The 9,498-nt window shown below is 36.8% G+C and overlaps 1 pseudogene across 1 annotated transcript in view; it reads left to right on the plus strand.

Annotated features, from left to right (window-relative positions):
• The window catches only part of LOC100467782, a 122,319-nt pseudogene extending 114,560 nt beyond the window's left edge, over positions 1 to 7,759 (plus strand). Inside the window, exon 2 of the transcript XR_004621998.1 lies at positions 7,333 to 7,759. The product of XR_004621998.1 is annotated as a 60S ribosomal protein L35-like (transcript). The remainder of the gene's footprint in view (positions 1 to 7,332) is intronic.
• Positions 7,760 to 9,498: the final 1,739 nt, after the last annotated feature.

A 9,498-nucleotide genomic window follows, 5' to 3' on the forward strand; every position in this document is an offset into this window, starting at 1 on the left:
CACTAAACAAATGGAAAGATGATAGAAAGGTAGACAGACGGATGGATGGATGGATGGGTGGATAGATAGATAAATGTGTAAATTGTTGGCTTGTTACAATACTGGATTACTTAATATTGGATTTGTTGTTTACTGAATATTTTTAAAAACCTTAAAAATATATATTGGGCCAGGGCACCTGGGTGGTTTAGTTGATTAAGTATCTGATTCTTGATTTCGGCTCAGGTCATGATCTCAGGGTCCTGGGATTAAGCCCCATGTCTAGCTCTGTGCTCAGTGGGATATGTGCTAGAGAATTCTCTCTCTCCCTCTCCCTCCCTCACCACTTTCTCTCTCAAATAAATAAATAAATAAATAAATAAATAAATCTTTAGGATATAATTATTGCCAGCTAACAATAATAGCCACAACAATAATGATGGTCATTAGAATTAATTGTGCACTTATTATGAGCAAGGTGTTCTGCTAGGCACCTTACATAATAATAATGATGATGATGATAAAAAGAGCAATAGTGCTATCATTACTACAAAGTAAAAGCAAATAGTAAGTAAAATGCATTTTAATTTAAAATGTCCCAGTTATTTTTCCAAGTACTTCATGTGGTTTATCTCAATCCTTCTGACAATCATATGAGGCAGGTTCCATTATTCCTTCCATTTTTCAGATGAGGAAATGGAGGTGCGTAAATGTCAAGTACTTTTCTCAGGATCTTCTAGTTGGTAAGTAGCAAAGCTGAAGTTTGAACCCAGGTCATTTGATTCTAAAGTCATGTATTTTACTGCATGGTGTGATGTGGTCATTCAAATAAAATAATATATATGATGTGGTCATTGAAATAAAATAATGTTTCTTTAAAATCAGCTATGATCTCAGGGCACCTGGGTCGCTCACAGAGTCTGCTTGATATTCTCTCCCTCTCCCTCTGCCCCTCCCTGCCTTAAATAAATAAATTAATTAATCTTTTAAAAAAATCAACTATGATCTTTTTCACTGAATTACATTTAAGAATAGACATTCTTGCGGTGGTGAGACTCTAGGTCAATATTATATAACATATATGTATAATGTTAGAGAAAAATTGCCTAAATTAGATTCTCTTAAAAGTCTCTGCTAAACAGAGTACATTGTCTTCAATATTCTATGTCCTATCGGCAGGTTCACATAAAAGTAGTTTCATAAATACAGCTTTTTGGATTTCAGTAAATCTATTTTCAGTTTTAATACAATTTTGAAGATTTGACAATAAACTTATTAGAGCAGACCATAGAACCAGTCTTTCTTCAGAATCAATTACAATCTAGGACAATACATTTTATTATTGTATGAGACTGCCATTCTTAAATTTTAAAATTTGAGTATTTCATTAAGTCGGTTTTAGCCTTTATGGACTTATTAATTTGGAGTGTCTGTAGAGTTTGTAAATGTGTGTACCATGTTTTTCTCACAGTTCGCTGCCGCTGATGAAAATGTGTAAGACTGCAGTAGGTTTTTATACCTACTAGTCTCCCATTAATGTGCAGGATGGGCCTAACGTCAGCCTCTCTGACTTTAGGAAAAGGCTCCTCAGGTGGTTCTCTTTGTTGGCAATGATGATTCTACCGAATTCAATGTGGAATTGTTGTGTTCATTGCGTTAGGCTCTGTGGGTGATGCAAAGATGGCGTTTAGCTCCTGTTCTTGAGGGGCTCAAGCTAGTGGCAAGGTGGAGCCTTTGTGAGCCATTACCATTAGGCTGGTGGTTATGCAAACTGTTAACAGTCAAGCAAACCCAAGTGCTGTTAACAATATATGGGTGAGAGAGTTCACTTCTGATTGAGAGGGATTCTGGGAGGTGTTTTAAGAATTTGAACTAGATTTAAAGGTTATACAAGACCTTAAGATTGGTATGTAGGAGGGAAAATCATTAGCAAGAGTATGAGCTTTGGAATCATATAGGCCAAGCTAAGAATAGTAGCCCAAACTCTTTGTTAATATTGAATATGTCACTTCACCTTTCCCCACCTCAGTTTTCTCACCTGCAAAAAGAGGACAGATTATTTGCTTCCTAGAGGGTTTTTTTTTTCCCTCCGGGGGGGCAGGGAGAGAGTACAAGCATGTGCACACACATGTGAGTGGGGAGAGGGGCAGAGGGAGAGGGAGAGAGAGAATCCTAAGTAGTCTCCATACCCAGCTGATCTCATAACCCTGAGATCATGACCTGAGCTGAAACCAAGAGTTGAATGCTTAACTGACTGAGCTACCCAGGTGCCCTTGCTTCATAGAATTGTTGTGAGGATTATACGAGAACCTAAAAGAAATGCTTAGCGTAGTCCCTGAAATGTTATATGTACTTGATAAAGCGCATGAGCGCACACAGACCACACGCACACACAATCACTTAGGAAATAATGTGCCCATATGAATACGGGGTGTCACTTTTCTGTATTTTATTGGAGAATCGCTGATAGATTTAAGTGAGTTTTGTTCAATGTTTAGCTATTTCTCCTTGCCTCTTAAGCTATTCTTACGTGGTTTGCCAATCTTCCTTTGTTATTCATAAGAGGGATCCCGGATTTTCCTGGAAATCAAAGTTTCCCAGGAAAAGAGGGAGTTCTGAGGTGAATATATGGAAAGGTGAACATAGGGCACGGCGCTTTTACACATTCGGAGGCCTGTTTCCTATGTAATAAAAAGCAGAAAGCAAAATCTATTTCCTTTCAGAATGACTTAACTCTTTTATGTGGGAGACAAATAATGTTAGTACTAAGAGAACGGAGCAACCGTTAACCTGCGAATGACGGTGGTTACCTAAGAGCGCGCAGAGTGGGCGACGAGTCCGCCGGAAAGCAGCCCGAGGTGGAGTAAATGATGACGTAAAATGATGACGTAAAATGAGAATGCTTTCTTTTCTGAGTGGTCGTCCGCAGACCGAAGGAGCCTCGCCTTTTACATTAAATGAGGACATCACAGAGGATGTCTGCCTGGAGATGAAGAGGTTTTGTTCTCTGAGTGGACCTAGTCAGAGCCTGGCTGGGGAGCACCGCCTCAGCTATTTGAATGACTGGAAATATGGCATGGTGCCCAGAAATGAGGTCAGAGCCTTTGGATGGGGAGAAGAGGTTTTTCAAGATTTTTTTTTTTTTTCTGGTGTGATAGCCTGACTCATGAAAGCAAATCGATTCCATAGGAATTCGCCCCTGAACCTAGGTTTTTTAGTTGATGAATCAATTCAGAGGGAAAAAATGCTTATTTATTTTGTCTAAATGAACAGTTTACCCTGAGGAACACTGGGTGACATGTAGTTTACTCATATTCCATTCAATCATTTCTGTTTAAAAACACTACTCACTATTACTCTGTGTAATTTCTTTCTTTCTTGTTTTCAAAGATTTTATTTATTTATTAGAGAGAGCGCGCGCGCACAAGCAGGGGGAGCTGCAGAGAGAGAGGGAGAAGCAGGCTTCCCTCTGAGCAGGGAGCCTGATGGGGGACTCAATCCCAGGACCCTGGGATCATGACCTGAGCCTAAGGCAGACGCTTAACCAGCTGAGCTACCCAGGCGCCCCTGTTCTGTATAAATTTCTAAAAACTATATATAACTTTAGGACGTCTTCCAAAGAATGCTTTTTGACAAGATGGAAATTGGGAATAATTATATTGAACATAACCCATCCTAAGAACGTTCTACTAAGAATTCCTTTTTAGACATAATTATATTAAATCTTATTCAAATAAATATTATTGTCATTTAGTTAATACTGGTAATAGTCAATATTATTTATTCACTCCTATTTAATCATAATTACATTAATGATCCCTCTCATTAAAGAGTGACTATTTTAAGTGACATATACTTCACAGTATTTTGTTTGTAGCACATGTTCAGATAGCAACTATAATATTTAATGGAGAAATTTCTAAATATGCAATTTGTAAATTAGGAATTACCTGTATTGTTTCAAAAGTAATTAAACTGTGGAGTTTTCTTCAATAGTTGACATTGTGGGATTTTAAGTTTGTTATTATTGAGGGCTTCACATGAGTGACTTAGTGGAAACAAGATTTTTTAAAAAGGTTAACATTCAAAAAAGAAGGACTAGAATAGTCTTGATGGAAATTCTTACCAACAGTTTGCTTTTAGATATAAATCTTGATTTTAGGACATATTTTTTTAGATAACATGGGATCTAAAAAAATGTTCTCAAAAAGCTTTTAAAATTTATTTAAAATGAAAATAAGGAATCTGTTATAAAATATCTTGATTCCAGGGTCAGTGAAGACATTTTTATTGGTTGTAGAATTAAAGTTTGTTTTTTAATGACACTCTGGATAGTTATATATTGTGGTTTTTTAGGTGGATCTGCTGTTAAAATGTTTGCCAATTTCACCCAAATAGTAAAAGCTATTGTTTAATTTCTCCTAGTTCAAACATGGAAATTTTAGAGAACTCTGATAGGTAAGTAACTACCTATTTCCTATGAGATATACCAAGAATTGTGTTAATTTAAAAATGATATATAAAATGGAGCAATTCCTGGGACACGAATGAACATGCCAAATATACATTTCTTTTTAGAATGAAAGAAATACCGCTTCCGTTTAGATATAACTGGGAAAAAAAGTTTGAACTGCTTTGGAATGTTATACAGAAGGTGTGTTGAATGATTCTACTTAGGAGACAAATATCCTATAATTTCCTATGAACATTTATTTTTGGTTGTCATGAACTGTCACGTATATATTCTATAACTATGTTCTAGAGTATAGTCTATAGAACATAACTTAGTTTATTTGATAATGACCATAAGAAAGTATTTTTATTACTGAGGCAAGCAGAGGGAGACTAAATTTCAAAATGGCATCTGATTCAATTTCTATATCCATTATAATATTTTGAGGGCTATGTTTAAATATTTATATTTATGCACTTTATAAATATACCAGAAAATTTTTAAAAAATTCATTAATTCAAAGCATATTTGAGGCCTTTGGGGTATACACTGTGAAGAAAAGAAATTAAAACAATGCCTGCTCTTGTGGAAATTACATTTAAATTGGAGGAAATGGATAATACACAACATAATAGATATTTAAATCATGTAGTTTGGTGCTCAAATCTGTGAAAGCAGGAAAAACAAGGCAGAATATGGGAGATTGGGGGTAACATGTTCCAGGGAAACAATTAAAAAATTTTTTTTTCTTAGGTTGGTTGCTTGTTTGATAAGATAAATAAGTTACAGCAGCTCAAAATCTAGTGGTAGAAATGGTGCTGGTGTGTAAGGCAAAACATGATATGTAATGCAAAAGAGAAACAATCTTTAAGTTTTTTTCTATGATTCTGTGATGTCACTCTAATTATGAACATTAAATCATTCCTCTACTGCATACATTCTATATTGCAGGCCCTGTAATTGAACACAGTAAGTGGTTATAGCCTCCTTCCAAAATTGGATAACAGATTATTCCTTATGCCTGCTGTGCACATTTTAGAGGTAAGGACGTGACAAATTTCATATACACATAAAGATTTGGATACAGATATTTGTTGCATCAGTGTTTGCAAAGGTAGAAAACTCGAAACAGGCCAAATGTCCATCAATGGAGGAATGGATAGGTAAATTATGGCCATATTGGAAATTATGGAGCACTTAAAATATTGAGCTAAGATTACATATGTTGTTATGGAACACTCTTTAAGATACATCGTTAAGTTTTGAAGAAAAGTTTCAAGACAATATATCTAGTAAGATGATAATATTAAATTCAATCAAAATAGAGAATGTATTTTGGTATGTATGGTAGATCACTTCGTATTTCCCAACTCTTCCCTTTGCCTCTGTAATAAGATTGTACATTAACATCATTTTTATATGAAAATGCTGAGATTGTCATATAAGAAATCGCTGTAGTTATTTGTGTCTGTATATCCCTGCCCATCCAGCGCCTTCCTGGACATAGAATGTGTCTTGATTAATGGAATGCTAGAGGGCAGGATGTGAGCAGAAGCTTTAAACGTACCTGTCTGGTTTTTCCCGATATCTTACATGTCTACTGTCTGCCATGAGAGCCTAAATTGATCTAGAGCCTGAAGCAGAGGTGCCCTAGCTGACCAATAATCCCTTGGCCAATAAAAATAAATGTTCTAAGTCACTGATTTTTGAAGTTAGTTGTTATGCAGCATTATTGCTGACTGATACAATATGTTTTTGTGTGAGTCCTTAGAAAAGATCAGGAACAGTAGCCACCAGACTATAATCTTTATCTCTAAGAATTTGGATTGGATGTAAAGAGGGAATTAAAATTATTTTTTATACTGTTGAATTTATTTTAATTCTTTAAATTAAGTTTTGAGTAAGTTATATACTTTTTATGTTTCACACATCAAAACAATATTACAAATAGTTATTTTGTAATAACTAAGAAGATCAGCTCCCACTCTTTTCTCCATCCACCCCATTTCTGCCACCTGTAGATAATAAATTAGTATCTTATTAATCTATTCAAAGTTATTAATGACAATAAAGCAAAAAACAAATATATGTTCTTATTTTCCCCCTTTAGTACCAATGTTCTGTTCGTGACATTGCTTTTTTTCTTGCATTTGTATGTAATAGAGATCTTGTCATTTCAGTACATACGTAATTTACTCCTTCCTTTTCTTTCTACAATTGCATAATATTCCACAGTGGGAGGTAACTTAGTTTATTCAACCAGTCCAATATTTGTTAGGCACTTGGATTATTGCTAGACCTTTTCTACTACAAAAGAGTGCCCACAATAATAATCTTGTACATACCATACCATTCTATAAGTATAGAATCATCTGCAAATATAGTTTTATCTTTTCCTTTCCAGTTTTTATACATCAGATGTTTTCTCTTGTGTAAATATATAGCTGAATATGTTTAATACAAGATTAAATAGTGTTAATAGAGACCATCCTTTTCTTGTTCTTCCAGTGTTTCCTCATTAGGAAACATGCTGGTGTTTGGTCTGGGCTGATCTATAGTCATGTTGTATCTTGGGTTCTTTGCAACAGACAGTTAAAGAAGACGTTTCTTTACTCATGCACTTCTGACACCAAATATGTGGGGTTTTCACGCCAAGCAATTCCCCAGTTCTCTGCAGACACCAATTAGGTGTTCCTACAATTTAATTCAATTCTGACAGTAACTGCCTGGAGCTAAGGCAGACCCCTCAGGTTAAGGGCTCAGTCCCACAAGACTGCCTCTAACTTCAGATGCCAATCCCAAGTAATGGGGTCCTAGGTTACCTACACTTCTTTCCAAGTTGATTACAAATTGGAGGTTCCCATGACTTCCTCTTCAGGTTCAATAATTTGCTATAACAGGTCTCTTTCCGGCGGCGGCAGCGGCGGCAAATTGTGCGGCCACGGCCAAGATTAAGGCTCGAGACCTTCGCGGTATGAAGGAGGAGCTGCTCAAGTAGCCGGAAGACCTGAAGGTGGAGCTGTCCCAGCTGCGCGTCGCCAAAGTGACGGGCGGCGCGGCTTCCAAGCTCTCCAAGATCCGAGTTGTTCGCAAATCGATTGCCCGTGTTCTCACAGTCATTAACCAGACGCAGAAGGAGAACCTCAGGAAATTCTACAAGGGTAAGAAGTACAAGCCCCTGGATTTGCGGCCCAAGAAAACACGTGCCATGCGCCGCCAGCTGAACAAGCACGAGGAGAACCTGAAGACCAAGAAGCAGCAGCGGAAGGAGCGGCAGTACCCGCTGCAGAAATACGCGGTCAAAGCCTGAGCACTGACGTCAATGAAACACACACAAACTGGGAAAAAAAAATAATAATTTGCTATAACAGCTTATAGAACTCAGGGAAATTTTTTTTATTGTTTATTATAAAGGATATAAAGGACATGAATGAACAGTCAAATGGAGAGGTACACAAGGTGAGGTCTGAAGGGTTACAAGTGTAGGAGCTTATGTCTCTGTGGAATTTGGGATGTGTTACCTTCCTGGCATGTAGAGGTTTTCACCAACTTGGGAGCTCTCTGAACCCCCTTATTTAGGATTTTTGTGAAGCTTCCATTACAAAGATATGATTGATTAAATCCATTGGCCATTGGTGATTAATTCAATCCTTAGCCTTTATTTCCTCCCCGGATGTTGGGAAATGAGGCTGAAACTTTCAACCCTCTAATCCCATGATTTTTTCCCCTGGTAACCAGCCCCCATCTTCCAGGAATCATCTCATTTGCTTTAACTCAGGTATGACTTTGAAAAGGGCTTATTATGAATAACAGAAGATGCTCCTTTAAATCCTCCCACTCAGGAAATTTCAAGGGCTTTAGAAGCTCTTGTGCCAGGAACTGCAGATAAAGAATAAACCTATATTTCTTATTAAATGACGATATCACAATAGTACAATCAAACGAAGTGATTAATGAGAGTTTAAGAAGAGAAGCCTTTTTTTAAATGGTGGGCAGTATTAAGATACCCAACAGGGATGGTGACATTTATGGAACTAACAATAGTGAGGTGGCATGTTCCTCCTTAGGACCAAAGGGGAAGTAGGAAATGGAGGTTCTGGGAACAGTGAGACCATACAAGTCAGCCTGCCAGGACAGGGAATAGGATGGAGAAGAGGGAAAGTGGATCTAGAGGGGCCAAACAGGGATGATCCAGCACACATATTAAGGAAGTGTCCACTGAATCCTTTTTTATTGAATGTTTTAAATTTAAGAATGGAATTGAATGTGTCAAGTTACGTTCAGTATCCATGGTGATGATAACAGGATTTCCTTTGTAGACCATCAATATAATAATAAATTCTATTAAGATAATGTGTTAGAGGGGCACTTGGGTGGCTCAGTAGGTTAAGCATCTGCCTTCAGCTAAGGTCATGATCCCAGGGTCCTGGGATCAAGCCCCACACCAGTCTCTCTGCTCAGCAGGGAGTCTGCTTCTCCCTCTGCCTCTCTCTCTGTGCTCTTCCTCTCAAATAAATAAAATCTTTAGAAAAAAAAAGATAGTGTGTTAGTTTTCTTAATATTGAGCCAACCCTTCATGCCTAAATCTAACTTTATGCCTAATGTTTTACCTCTTTTTAAACTTCATAAAAATTGAATAATAAAATATGTACACTATTGTGTCTGCTTCTTTTGTTTAATATTTTAAGATTCATCCATTTGTGTGTAGATATGTACAGATATGTATTTTATTTTGTGAATATTCTATCCATCCTGTTGAATATCCATTCTACCGTTGAATATTCTGGTTTGGGCTATTAAAAATATTGCTGCTGAACATGCTTATAAATGTCTTTTAATGTACACATGTACACATTTCTATTTACCTGGGAATAAAATTGCTAGGTTGTTAGGAATGTTTATTTTATGCTTTCCTAGATAGTGCTAGGCAGTTTTCCAAAGTAATAGTAGTGCTTTACACTCCCATCAGCAATGTACTAGATCCCCAATTGCTCCATATTCTTGCTAATTCCCTAATACTAGCCATTCTGGTGGGTTTTGAATGGTATCTCAATGTGGTTTTGTTT

The sequence above is a fragment of the Ailuropoda melanoleuca genome, chromosome 18, assembly GCF_002007445.2.
Source record: "Ailuropoda melanoleuca isolate Jingjing chromosome 18, ASM200744v2, whole genome shotgun sequence".
NCBI classification, from domain to species: domain Eukaryota; kingdom Metazoa; phylum Chordata; class Mammalia; order Carnivora; family Ursidae; genus Ailuropoda; species Ailuropoda melanoleuca.